General features: G+C 40.2%; 1 protein-coding gene and 1 long non-coding RNA gene across 2 annotated transcripts in view; one reads left to right on the top strand and one right to left on the bottom strand.

Moving 5' to 3' along the window:
- The window catches only part of LOC144986688 (NLR family CARD domain-containing protein 3-like), a 520,304-nt gene that overhangs the window by 100,793 nt on the left and 404,600 nt on the right, over positions 1–14,911 (top strand). The gene's annotated exons all lie outside the window — the stretch shown is intronic.
- LOC144988399 (uncharacterized) lies at positions 8,926–14,057 on the bottom strand. Its single transcript, XR_013652315.1, has 4 exons — positions 13,000–14,057; positions 11,507–11,925; positions 10,382–10,541; positions 8,926–9,672 (listed from the first exon to the last, which is right to left on the bottom strand). It is a non-coding gene; the product is annotated as an uncharacterized LOC144988399 (long non-coding RNA).

Genomic DNA, 14,911 nt, shown 5'->3' with positions numbered 1-14,911 from the left:
TGGGGTTCAGTTTTGTCCAGTGACACTTTGACACATGGACGGGCAAAGTGGTAGTTGAACTTGCAATCTTCTTATGAGATGTTAACCACTCTACCTCTGCAGCACAGCTGATGACCTTAGTTTCTGTAATTCAGAAAATTTGAAAAATTTAATAAATCTTTATATTTTAGTTAATTTTTAAAATTTAAAACTCTTAAGACCAAACCATAATGTTCTAATTTACTCTAAAGCAGTCTGAGCTTTCCTTACATGAATACAGAACCACAGACTGTTGGCCTCCATAACACATTGATGCAGTCACTCAATTAAAAGGAGACACAAGTTAGTATTTGACACATAACAATGAACAGTTTTCTAGATTCTGACTTTAGCTGAAAACAAACGTTATTAATGGGATTGATATGATGTGATTTTTTTCAACAGTCTTTCTATTTTATATTTTTTATGCAGCAATTATCAAAACCAAAGAAAAAAAAATAATACATTTAAATCTATGTGTAAAGATGCTAGACAATGAGTTTTACTGTTTTCACAAAAATGTTAAACATTTTCACAAAATGAATTCTTTCAGATGTACTAGTTAATAAAATGTTTTGTTCTGTATTATTAGAGTTAAATCTTGAACGGATTCAATGTGTAGTTTATGCTGAGATGATGAGTATGTGTATGTGTGTGTTACCATGACAACACTAGAAAGATTTGTAAACGTCTTTTATTCTAACACTTATGTGATCAGTGAACATTTGATTATTATTTTAAACAAAAAATAGTAACTGCCTTTTAAATTTTGTTAGACCAAGTTTAGTGAGGAAAAGATTTTTCTTAAAAATGTATTCAGGAAGAGGCGGATAAAGAACCAGACTGGTGTTTGTGTCTGGTGTTCTTGTGATTCATGTTTTCTAATAGACATTAGAACTGTTCCTCTGTCCTTTTTAGTTTTCAGTGTTCTGTACCAATCTAATCTGTGAAAAATAAATTGGACGTGAACTGCTTCTCTGCTGGTTCCAAAGCTGGATTCTGTTCCAAAAAGCAGGGTATGTGATGTAACCAAGTAAGTCTAAGGGTAAATTAGTTTTTGTTCTACACTTTTGGTTCTAGATCTGCATGACACTTTAAATACAAAGGACTGCATTCACTATGAAACACGTATTTTTTCAAAGATGTGAGCATAACATAATTTTTTAGGGTAAGAAATCGTTTATATTTTGAAACTAAGCATTTTTTCAACCCAGTCTCATCCCAAAATGTGCAGTATTCTTTTTTGTCCTCATGGAAAAAAATAGTACTTCTTCAAAAACGGGCCCTTAAATTGTTATGTTATGGTTATGTTTTATTTTCATATTCATTTTCTTTGAGCTTTCTCAGGATCACGTGATTTTTGAGTTTTTGCTTGTCGTGAACAAACAATATGGCAGATATTCGCTAGTTTTTCGGTGGAAAATTCCACAAAAGATGATATTTTAAGGATTAATCTTTATATTGACAACATTTCTAGCAGTAAATATCCCCTTTACTTTACATACAGTTTGTAGTTTGTTTGTTTGTTTGGTTTAACTTTTTTTTCCAAAAAGCTCTGATGTCGTAGAATAACAATGTTTATTTTCATTCATATCTGCAGATATATCTGTTTACTTCACGTTCAACTTTTCCTCAAAACAGGGGTGGGCAAGGGTTGAATCGGTCCTGCCTCCATGTTTCTTCTGGCCCACTGAACAATATCAGAGACCCATGTTTTGTTTTGTTTTTTAACCTGGCCACACAATCCAGACCCGCATAGAATGTGACAATTTCTTCCACCCTTCTGCAGTCTGTGCTCCAACCTGAAACCCTCTAAAATCCAAGGTCTGATAGAACAGAAGACAGTCCGCCCTTTCTACTCCGCTGTTGATCTTTCCCGGTTTAGCTCATTCTTTTATAGAGATTATGCTGCTTTTTTGTCCTGATTGACTAGAGGCCTTGTCAATCAATCTCCTCCGTGTCTCCTGTACAGAAACACAAAGCTCTTCAGATCAGAAATCTGTGATCACGATCAGATCTTTTGTTTTCTTTCTAAGATCCTAGACCTAATTTCTATGAAGGTGTGAGATTTCAAACAAGAGAGAAAAGGATGAAAATGTTCATGTTTGTGTGAGAAAAGTGTATTTAGGCAGTGAGGAGTTTTACTGCCATAAACGTCTGGAATCAGACTCTGTGGATTTCACAGATCACGGTTATTTTTAGAACATAACTCCTGCAATAAACGAGGGAACTCTGTACTGGTGAAAAAGTAACAGATATGTGTGTAGCTGCAGCAGAAGACACAGAAATTAGATTTTTTTTTTCATTATTACTGGATGAGCAACTGACGTGCAGGCACAGCTGACACAGCTGCAGAGTTTTAGTGCAAACTGAGACGTGTGAGGAGCTGCTGCCTTCAAAGTCTCAGTGGGAAATGACGGGAGAGGATCCACTAGTTCTTTTTTTCTTTTTAATGTATCAGTAGGTTTTCCTGACTTTTGTCTTCAAAAATCAAACTTATTTGGTCTTTTATTTATTTCATAGTGTTATTTATTTTATAAAAAAGGATCATGAATTAATAAAACTTTACTATGGGACTTTACAATAAAAGAAAGATAAAAGTTTAAAGAAAAAGAGTTATTGTGGCCCTCACAAAAAAAACCTTTAGGGCCCCGCTCTAGCATACATGTGGTGTTGGAAGATTTGTGGTTTTTCATTCTTCCAATCATTTAACCACCACATGAACACAGCATTTCTCCTAGTTTTACACAAGGTCGGCAGTGCACTTGGCTCTAAAATGAGAACAAAAGTTTGAACCTAAAAACTCTAAAATGCTCTGTTTTGAGATATAATTTTCAACCAGATTACAGGTTATTACTTTCTCACTTCATGCATCCACTCCTGGGGCCTCATTTATAAACGTTGCGTACGCACAAAAGAAGGCGTACGCCACTCTCTACGCAATAGTTGAGATTTATAAAAAGCAAACTTGACGGGAAAATGTGCGGTCCTCCACGCAAGCTCTGACCCAGGCGTACGCACAAAAACGGGTGAAATGAGAAATGGCGACACCGTCGGCAGATGGAAGAAACACGTGAAAGTGACAGTGCGTGCCAAATCGTGCTGGCATGTGCTGTGCTACACAATGTGGCACAGCTTCAAAACGTGCCTCTACCCCCTGGCGCTGATTGCTGTGTTGGCCCCGACCCTGAACCCCATCCCCACGCATTTGAGCCATTTGCTGCTGCTGTGCGCCAGCGTTTGGAAGTGATGCGTCGCTTATAAAGAAAAAGAGGTGTGGAAAATATTATTTATTTAAGAATTCCCTCATCGTGCAGTTTATTTCAGTCAGGGCGATCTTGATTTCGCCCAACTCCTTGGCCACCTCTCTGATTGAACTACTGACTTCCCTCTGCATTTCAAGGACTGCATCGGTGAGGACACGCCCACTGCTGGAGGGTTGAGAGCCGCGTGCCGTGGAGACGCTGGGTCCAGACGGCTGCTCAGCTGCAGCATCGTAACCACTGGCCCCGCTGGAACACCCAGCAACTAAAATAAAATTGTTCTATATTAATAAACTGTAATTGTGTAGCCTGCATACATGTGACTCGACTGCATTCATTTGAATTATTTCTCTTACCTGTGTCACCCTGACCCTGGCGCGTCGGCGTCCCCTCCGTCTCAGTCAGGTGACTGAGGCGGAGGAGGACGCCGATAAGGGGGACTTAATAGGGATTCCCCAATAATAGCGGCCAGTTTCTCATCAAGAGGGGTCAGCTCCGGTCCCCCCCCCCCCCCCCCCCCCCCCCCCCCCCACGTAGCGGACACACTCTGCCGATGCAGCGCTAGACGTTTTTTTGCCTCGACTTTGATGTCCGATCATTTCTTTCATTTCTTTTTTATTTCGGCCACGGTCCGAGGTTGTGAGGCTACAGCATTTACGGCGTCTGCCACCGTTTGCCGCTCACGTGCCTTTTTGGCATTAGTAATGCCCACACTGTGCCCTCCAAACAACGTTTTCTCCTCTTTTCCACCTCGCCAACGATAACTTCTACTTCACATTGAGTGAAGTTACGTTTTTTTGATTTCCTCTCTGTGTTTGCCATGATTAAGCAAGACATGAATATTAACTTGTGGGCGTTTCACAAACTATTTATGGACAACTATGGGCGTGTCATGAAGCTGCAAAAGCTGTGCTGCATTTAGAATTGGTTGTGATTTATAAAGGGAAAGATGCGTAGGATGTGCGTGCGCACGGTTTTATAAATCCGAATATTTCTGTGCGTACGCACGTCCTATGTTTCATCCGTACGCCACTTCTGACGCAAATCCTACGCAAAGTTTTATAAATGAGGCCCCTGGTCCGGCCCCTCTACCTAATTTTAGAACCTTATGCAGCCTGCGAGTCAAAATAATTGCCCACCCTTGCCTCAAATGATCTGAAAGCACTTGATCTTTTTCATTCATATCTGCGGGCTGACATGACGCGAGTTTCTCTTTTTATCCTGTGAAAATTCCTGTAAAATCATAAGTTGCGATTACTTTTTACATTTCTAGTGACCCGTGTATGATTTTTTTGTTCCGTGTTGTAACGATCACTAGTGTAACAGGCTTTGACATTTGACAAACCGGAACAATGTTGAGTTCAAGAACGGACCGAAGAGTTCTTTAAATTGATTTTGCGATTTATTTAATATTCTTTTGCATTTTAAATTTATTCACAGTATGAGTCTAAAGGGCGTATCCAACAAGTGTGATATAAAAATATAAATATCACCATAAATGAGACAAAAGCTTAATGGAGTTTATCAAAATATTAATAGCATCATTTTTATTATTTTTTTTTCCCTTTTACTGGCAATGTTTTGACATCTCATGTGGCCAAGGTACCACCAGTGCAGAGTGGAGCCACAAAAAAATAAAAAATCTAGCCTTAGACAATAAAAGCTCATATTTTTTTTATTTCATTCACAATTTTAAATTTCTATAGTTGCTATTATACTCTGACTGTCTATACCAGTGGTTTTTAACCAGTGTGTGCTGCAGCACACTAGTGTGCCGTGGGAAATTACCCTCATTTTTATTTTATTTATTTATGTTTTATTGAAAAAGAAAATTGAGGTTAACAGTTTGACAGTTGTATACAATGCAAGGTATAGAAACATAGAAAAAGTACTGGACATGTACAAAAAACAGATGCAGGATAAAATAAGATAAAAAATTTACTAATAAAACAGAGAGAGAGTGGCGCAGTGGTTAGCACTCTTGCCTCACAGCAAGAAGGCCCCCGGTTCAAGTCCCGGCTGGGGGACATGAAAAACACAACATCAATGGGGGACCTTTCTGTGTGGTGTTGCATGTATGCGAGTTGTGTATGCTAGTGACCCCGAAAGGGAATAAACAGTAAAGAAGATGAATGATGATGAATGAATGAAGGGGGGTTTACATAGACATTTTAATTAATCTTAACTTAGGGGTTATCAAAATGCTGCAAGTTACATATGATACTTTGAAGTTCCATAGCAAGTTTGTTTTCCATGAATTTTACAGATGAAAAAAAAGAGCAGAGTTCTTTATGAAATGTAGAAAAAAATGGTTTGATTTTAAGGAAACAACATTTATGCATATAGAATTTACCCAAAATAATTACAACATTCAGAATAAGTTCTGTGTTCTTGTTTTCTAAAAGAAACCCAAAAATGATATCCTTAATAGAAAAGTGTGCTAAAAGTGAAAACTTGGGGAAAATCCTGTAATGTAAACTATTCCATTAGAATAAAATGTTTCAAAGAAAAGATGCTCAGTTTTTTTCAATCTCCACATGACAAAAAGAACAACAATTTTCGGGAATTCCAAACCGTTTTCTTAATAATTCCTTGGAAGGGTAAATACTTGAGAAGGTTTTAAAGAAGACTTCCTTGGCTTTAGGAGGAATGGGGAGTTTTAAATATTTAGTTTGTATTTGTTTCTTTTCTAAAATATTAAAATATTGGGTTATATAATTTGGATTTGAGATGTAGGCAAAGGACGTTTCATTAAAATATTCTCTTATTTGATGGTTTGGGAGTTTGGCATTTGCTATGTTATGTCCAATAAGAAGCTTGGGGACAGTAGGATGTCTGTAGATGTCATCATGAAACAGATCAGAAACTGAGTTTACAGTGTAGGAAAATAATCTGTCGCTTTGAGATTACTTTCCTTGCATGTTCAAAAAAGTCGAGAAGAAGAAAACCACGGGATTCCACCGGATTAAGTTTAACAAATTTATTCCCTAACAATATTTCTAAAAACAGAATAAAACAGATCGATCTGGGTTCCCAAATCCAAAACCATCAAAACATAAGAAGTTACAAATCCGAATCACATGAGGCCGTCTGGGAACAAAGGAAAGTTTCTTGAGTGCAGACTTTTAAAAATGTGGTCAGAACCTCCTCCCCCGCAACCAAGATGGCTGCTGTATCTCCGTCTCTGGCCGCTCGGATTGGCCGGTCGAAAGGTCTGCCCACTTCCCTCAGTCCATATTTGGAATCACAGCATTTGGTCCGCTTCCTGCTTCAGACGTCCGGGGGGTTATTTCACCGATGGAAATCTGTACGACCCCAAACTGTGTCCCCATGGGGGTCCAGCACAGTCGCCCGGATCCTTCTCCACAGTCAGTCAGTCCCAACTCTTTGTCCTTTTCATGCGAGTTGTCACCTTCAGGGGCTCCCACACATTGAATCGAATCCTGGAGGCAATTTAATTCTGGTCCATGTCAGATCTGTAGCTAAGGCTTCCAGATGGTCTTAGAAGATCAAAGACGCGTTTTCTGAAGGGAGGATGAGGTTGGAGCTGCAGCATCAAAACCTCTTTACATATGCAATTTTCAGGAAGTCACTTTGAAATTCAAAGGAACCACACACAGTATACCTAAAAGAAAACCTTCAATGAAATAAAGATAAGATAAAAGCTTAGGAGAAATGAGGACCACAAAAATATAAATTCCTTCAACAGCATTTTAAGGAATAGCCTTAATATTTTTTCCGAAATCTTTTCTATTTGTTAGTGAACCATATTTAGTTGTGAAATCATCAAAAGACATGAAAGTAGCAATGTCATTAAGAAGATGCATTAGTGACCAAATTCCATTTTGAAACCATGTTGGAACAAAGATGGATGAAAGATGAAATCCCACATTTGGATCAGTAAAGACATGAATTCTCCAGCAACATCCAGAAACAGCTCTGAGCAGCAGCCATGAAGGGACTGAGAACAGACGGACATCAAAGCAGAATCCAAGCAGCACTTTTATCCATCTTCATCAGCATGAAGATGAAGATCCAGGTTTGAAGCTTCAGCCTGAAGATCTGTTTGATGAACAGCAGGAATGACATGAAGGCAAGTATCAGGAGCTGAGAGCAGGTGGTCAAGTGTGAAGATTCATCTGCAGGACGTCTTCCTTGGCCCGTACACACCGGGACGAATATTCGCCAGCCGTCATACGCCAGCGTTTTTCGCAACGTTTTTTGTGTTCACACCCAGGCGATTTTCGCTGACGGTGAGCCGAGTGAGCATGCAATTTCATTCCCTGACATTAGATGGCGCTTAATGTAAAACAGAAATACTCCTGTACACAAGGTGGCGCTGCGCAACTTTATGCTTCTTAAAGTCGCTTTTCACTCAGAAAAAGAGAGCGTATTTACGCGCTTGTCAGAATCAAACAAAGAAAACATGAATATTTCAAGCACCAGTAGCTCCAGCTCCAGTTCCAGCGATGAAGAAATTATTGTTCTGTTGAATGATGGAAGACACCGGAAAAGAAGCCGATTTTGGGTGCATCCCATAATTACGAGAAGAGAAGAACATGGGGAGTTTTATCGACTGATACAAGAGCTGAAAATGTATCATGAGCGTTTTCTGGGATATTTTAGAATGTCCGTCAGTGTCCATCACAAATTTACTTCAACAACTGGCTCCCTCGCTGACGAAAGAACAGACACACTACCGTAAACCAATCGACCCAGAACAGCGTTTGGCTGTGTGTTTACCGTGATTTCGTTTACATTTTTATTCACTTCAATGAATGTTGTAAAAACATATGTGAAGCGTTGTTAAAAACTAGTATTTGTCTATTTCTGTTTCAGTTTTCTAAGCACTGGGGACTCGTACCGCACTATTGCGTCCAGCTTTCGACTTGGTGTGTCAACTGTGGCTTCGATAGTGAGTGAAACCTGTGATGCATTGTGGCACTGCCTAAGAGATGAACATTTGCCAGTGCCTACTGAAAAGATGTGGAGTACAGCCAGGAGATTCCATGAAAGATGGAATTTCCCTAACTGCTTGGGAGCCATGGATGGGAAACACATATTCATCCAGGCCCCTGCAAACTCTGGTTCTCTCTACTTTAATTATAAAGGTACATTCTCCGTTGTATTGCTGGCCTTAGTTGATGCAGATTACTTCAACTCACCAGAAGGAGAAGTTGCTTGGCAGTATGACCATGTGAACCATGCTCTGGGGAACAGATAATATCAACCTATAAATTTGAGCCATTTTAATTATATTTTCCATTGTGAAACCGCTAGTGTATGTGTATATATACAATTTCTGTGAACTTGAATACACTATCAAATCTATTGCATCATAGTTTTTTTGTAAAATGTAAAGTATTTGGTCACTTCAACATATACTTATTTACAACTAAATGTAAGGTGAATTTTGAAAGAGTGTATTTTTAATAAACATTTTTACTAGCTTTTTCTTTAAGATGTTCTCATTCCCTGCACAATGCTGTGCCCATAATGGTTATGTTCCTGTAGATGTTGCCTATAAATGCAGTGACTCCATAATTGGGCACATAGCTATTTCAATAAGAGATCAAGAATATTTATGTCCAAAAATATGCCATATCCCAAAATGCTACATTACTTTCAAGTCACTGATGCACAATTTCTTTTGGAAAAATGAAACGTTTTATTTTTAATGAACAACAAGTTGCAATAACAGTCACAAAAATAAAGTAAACAAAGGAGCCAGAAAAGGTTGTGCAAATAAGTCACAATGACTGTAGTGCAAGTGAACAATAGTGCAAATAAATATTCATGAAATAGCTTTTTTCAAACAAATTTCTTGAATGTAAAAAAACAAACAAAAAAATACAGAATTAAAATGTATAAAGTAAACATCTATTAGGGTAGCCAAGAAGTAGTAGAGCAGCCAGAGTTTGGTGGGGTCTGCGGGGGGAGCTGATGGTAGGACACCGGCGAATGCTTTGAAAAAAAAGCAGAAGAGGCCTGGCCAAACTCAGCATCGTGCAACAGCTGATGGATTCTGAGTTTGACTGAAGACTGTACAGCTGGGGACAATCTCCTTAGTGCTGGGATCAAGCCAAGAGCAAACAAATAATTTTCATCATTTTGTTGCTCTCTTTGTTGCTCTCTGCGCTCCTCTTTCTCTCTTCTTCGTTCCTCTTTCTCATTTTCTCTTGCTTCTTTTGATAAAAGGTACCGGACCAACAAGTCTGGTGTCTCTGACCGTTTTCTTTTGTTTGAAGTAGACCTTGTCACATTTGGGCTGGAAAAGGTTGATCCTGAAGACGTGCTTGCACATGCTTCTTCTCTGTCGCTGACATCTTTTTGAACGACCACTTGCTCAACCCCTTCATCCATATTTTCATGAGAAATATTGCTGTGTACACTGTAAAGACAAATTCAGTTTACATCAGAAACATAACTCACAATGTGGGCCATGCAACACTTCATAGCCATTTTGACAAAATACTCCAGAGCTTAATGTTTAAATACTAATTTTGTTTAGATTCATACTAATTTAAATGTACCATATGTCAGGCAGCAAAATTTCAGCAGAGGTTACCTATACACGGTACATAAACAAATATATTGAACTAGAGGTGTGATCGCATTGTGAACAGGGAACATGCAATGATATCATGTTAATCAATATTTAATGTCAATGCATTATAGCAGCGCTCACACAGCTAAGTATTGTTTTTTTTTGATTTGATTTGAAATGGTTTATTTCAAGCAATCAAATAAGAGTAATACACACAAAAGCAATATAATCATCAGTTATACATTCATACAGTAACTAATCAAACTTAGGATAATTAGACATAATTAATAAAAATTGCTTGAAAGGGAGTGGAAAGAAGCGAACTTATATAATCCCACCCCGTTATACTATAACCATTTTATTACATGATTTATCAATATCCGGTTCCTAGGTTTTATCAGACAGAATTAATAATCATAAGGTATCAATAAAGCACGTGCCAAAGATGAAATTACTTAAGTACTACGTCAAAAATAACTTTAGAAATCAACATGGCAAATGCAGCATCTGAAATATATGCATTAAATATATAATGTTCTAATGATAATATTACCTTCGAAATTCTGTTGATGGTGCGAGGAACTCAACCACCTTCATGAATTTCCACGGCGTCTTCGTTTTTTTAGCAGCCTGTCCACTTCGGCAATCTTCTTCGTGCTTTTTTCGTATGTATGTATCTTGCAGGCTTTTCCATTTCTGTTTTACCTCCACCACTACATCACACAAACAATGGCGATTGTGAAACGTTTGTAGGAATGTAAATGAAAGACAATTAAATTAAATGAAACTCACCATCAAGGCCTATTTGCTGTGCAATACCACTCCAGAACAGTTCTCTTTTATCAAGAGTTTTGTAATCGCTGTCGCGTTTGTCATAAAGCTCTTTGTGTTACGACACCATCGAGACCAGCAACTCTACATTCATCGTGCCCTGCATCTTCTTTGTCTTCATCGCGGCAGTGTAGATGCAACTTGGCGTGTATCTTCTTCGCCGTTACGTATGTGTGCTCAGCAAGACAGTTTTGTGTTTGAGCGCCCCCAAGTTGTCTTTTGGATTACTTCAGAAGCTCCAGACACGTGTGCAAAAGCGCCATTCTCATTGGTCGTATAGTTTACGACCCGAGGCGTTTTTAAAAAAATTACGCTTTTACGCGTGCAATCTTTGCTTCGATATGCACACTCACATTGGTGCCCTTTGTTTAGTCACAAGTCAAGAGAGCAAGTATTTACACGCTTCTCAGAATCAAACAAAGAAAACATGAATATTTCTAGCACCAGTAGCTCCAACTGGTGCTTGGTTCAGGGATATTTTAGAATGTCGGTTATTATTTCTTCGCGGCTGTGTAGACGCTACTTGGCGTCTATCTTCTTGTATGTGTGCTTATAAAGACAGTTTTGTGTTTGAGCGCCCCCCAAGTTGTGTTTTACTGTAACCTCAGAAGCTCCAGACACGTGTGCAGAAGCGCCATTCTCATTGGTCGTATACTTTTTGACGCGGCGCGTCAAACCAAAAAAACAAACCCGAGGCGTTTTTTAAAAAATGACGCCTTTATGCGTGGCGTTTTTCGCGTCGGTGTGCACACTCACATTGGTGCGCTTCTCATTGTCACGAGGGATTAAACGCCAGCAAATATCGCGCGCGAAATTCGTCACGGTGTGTACGGGCCTTCACACTGACCTTCTGACATGTGAGAGCTGTCCACACTTTGGACATGTCTTCTGTTTCTTCTCTTCCTCTGTTCTCTGGGTCTGTCTCTTCATCTGTAGTTGATGTTGATTCTGTCTCTTCATCTGTAGTTGATGTTGATTCTTCATGTTGGTTTCCTTCTTCATCCTGACTATCAGTTACATTAAAGCTCTGCTGATTGTTTAGATCTGATTCACTGTTCTCAACTTCCTCATAAGTAGGAATCTCCATTACGGTGTCAGTCTCCTGCTTCAGATCAAGCTGACTTTTGTAGAACCCTTCTTGCTTCTCTTTAATCGGTGATGGTTCCTCTTTATAAAGCGGAAGGTCTGGTTTCTCCAGTTCAACTCTGAAGTTCCTCTGCTGGTTGCAGAGATCCTCATCCTCAGTCACCCAATGCTGGGGGAGGACTGCAGAAACACAAAAAGAGACATTTTTTATGTTTTAGAACTTTGTGTGTTGTTCAATTCAATTCAATTTTATTTGTATAGCCCAAATTCACAATAACAGTCGTCTCGATGGGCTTCGAAGTAAAACATGAACTCAAAAGGATCACGAATACAAAGAGTTCAATAGGAAAATACTAAAATGATCTAACAAACTGACTAAGCTATACTGGCATCCCTGCCCTTAGACCCCCCTTGGCGTTGTTAATAAACACTATTAACTGCTTATCTGAAAACACCAAATGTCTGTGAAGACTCTTATTCATTGAGTTTGATTCCATCAGAAGTAGGATTAAAAATGCTAAAATGGACATTATCATTTTCAAAATTGAAAATGTTTCACCTTATCCAAATTGTCAATTTTGAAATAGCTGGTGAAAGAGCTAGTTTAAATGTGCTCCTGGGGGAGGATTCAGACCTGAAACTGGATAGTATTGTCTACTTAGACTACATGGTTCTGGGTTGCTATGAGTTCCTTGTCCTCAGCTGGGGGTTGGGGAGCCAGTGACTGGTCATCTCTTTCAGCTGTTAATGACCTATGTGAAACTGGTTTGTTCACCTCACTCAAACCATCCTTTCTCTCTGGCTAAAACTCAAACCTTGCTATCTTGGAAGGAGTAGTTTGTGGCCCTCAGGTGGAGGTGTACTGCAGAATCGGGTCCACTTGAGTTGGTTCTTTGATTTTGGTAATGCAGCAAGATAAACAACCTCTGCACAAACCTCTTTACCAACATGACAAAACCAACTCAAGTGGACCTGAATTGGCTCGAGCAGGGGAACCACCCAGCCAGGTACAGAGCAAGGGGGAACCCCACCATTAGGGCCCCGAGCCACATGACAGGCACTGCACTGTACTGGGCGGCAGCCATTGTGGCCACTGGGAGCTGGACACCAAGACCCAGGCCAAGGACGGAGCCAGTACCCAGAAGACCCAGGAGCCACCCACCACCCAGCCGGAGCCTCGTCACCCCAGGCCGGCCCCAATGCCTGACCCAAGCAGCTTCAGAGAGCTTCAATGATTTGTAGAAGGTGACATACATATGTGGTGGAGCTGCAGCTGTGGTTTCCAGCTGCTATCCAGCAGTCTGTGCTGACGACAGAGCTCCTCCTCGTTCTGGACGATGGTTCCTTCAGCAGCAGAAGGTTGTTCGCTGACAGAACCTTCCTGAGGTTCTGAAGACATGGTTCCTGCTCCGATCTTCAGCTCCAACTCCCACAAACACCGCCGTCCTCTTCACTGCAGCTCCGATCGATCATCTGCTAGTCTCACAATCCCAGAAAAAAGGTCCAAACAGAAACTTTTCTCCTGTTTGGAGATTTTCCTGAAAGTTCCTGTGATCCTGCAGGAGTCAGTTCTGCTCAGCCTGCAGAGCAAACAGAAAAGACTCTGGAAGCTTCCACATGTGAAACTTCAAGACAAAGAATCCAAACAACAACATCTGATTGGTTGACTTTTGGAGGGAAAGCTGCAACAGTCTTCTGTGATTGGTTCAGCCGTCCCTGCCCCCACTAGTCCACTGCACAGGGGGCAACATTCCAGGGGGGGTTGGTAATCTCCTCCTTCTATTGTTTCTGCCCCACTGGCTCTTTCAAAATAAAGGCTTGTTGTAGCAGAAACCTGAATGGAACATCAGAATGGACTCAAACTGCTGCTGGTTTCAAAGCCTCGTTCTCAACTTCCAGCTGAACTCTTCATGAGTTTGAGCGTCTGTGACAAACTCTACAGTTGAACAACAGCAGTGAAAATCTCCATGGATGTCAACTGGGAGAGAATCAACATGAGATTTCCAAGAGTTTCTGCAGGAACTCATCACAAAGTCAGGAGCTGCAAGGCCTGATGGGAGATCTGGGATCCTATTCTGACATGAAGGAAACTCCTTCAAACAGGAAAGATTTCATCTGACACGATCACTTTGATGTTAACATGAAAAGCATTAAAAGGAAAGAATTATAGTATTTGCCTGTGAAATGTTATGCCCTCCTCCTTTGTGGACTTTTTTCTTTGATTTTGGCAGTTGAAAGCCCGCACAACGAACTGGCATTTTGCAAAAAATGTGTTCACATGCATGCACTGCAGCAGTGACTTGACCTCACCAAGATGGCGGTGCTCTCCTCCCATGAGGAACCATCTGATGTCTCCTCTAGCTATACAACTCATTGACCGTCACTGCCTGGACCTCTTTCTGGGTCCTAGTGCCCTAAAGGTTACAGCTCCTGGTTACAGAAGAAAAAAGTCCATTCTAGAGGCCACTCTGACATCAGCATCATCAAAGACAGCGTTACCTAGCAACCATACCAAGACCATAGCAGCTATAGAGGGAAACACAACAAACCATCAACGGCGGTTAAAGCAGTCAGACGTTTGTTCTGCAGCTCAGCAAAAATCTCTGCTTTAGGTTTCGGGGAGAAAAACAAAGGAAAACACACGGAGAAGGATTCTGCAAAGGAAATCCCAAGTTCTATTGGTAAATCAGCGTCCTGGAAACATGCTTTGTTGGTTCTGAAGTGGCATGAATGCAGACTTAGATTGGTTTGTTTCCTTGGATTCTTCAGATGGATTCAAGCTGTAAATGTTGTCAGCATAAAGCAAGTTTGGACTAAACTAAAGCAGAAAGTGGCTTTGAAGATGGTCAGGAGAAATGAGGGCTTTTTTCAGGAATTCTTGGAAGAGGAGGACTTCTCCAAACAACCAGAATCTAGGAGGAGGTTTTTTCAGCATTGAGATCAGGATTTAGCATGAGCTTCAATCCCATTTTTGTTCAATCCAAATGTTTACCGTCATATTCAGGAGTTCAACTCTGAAAGCCACCATGACATCATAGACATTAAAGACCCTGTTACCTAGCAACCAAACACAACAAACTGTAGACTATTCAAACTGGACATTTTGGGGCAACAATTCTTTTCTAACTCAAGTTTTTAGGATTTAGCCTTTTAGGATGTTTGTCCG

This window comes from Oryzias latipes, chromosome 2 (genome assembly GCF_053564925.1).
Source record: "Oryzias latipes strain Hd-rR chromosome 2, Olatipes_Hd-rR_3.1".
Classification (NCBI taxonomy): Eukaryota; Metazoa; Chordata; class Actinopteri; order Beloniformes; family Adrianichthyidae; genus Oryzias; species Oryzias latipes.
Note: the sequence above shows the minus strand (reverse complement) of the source record. Positions and strands in the feature narration are given on the sequence as shown.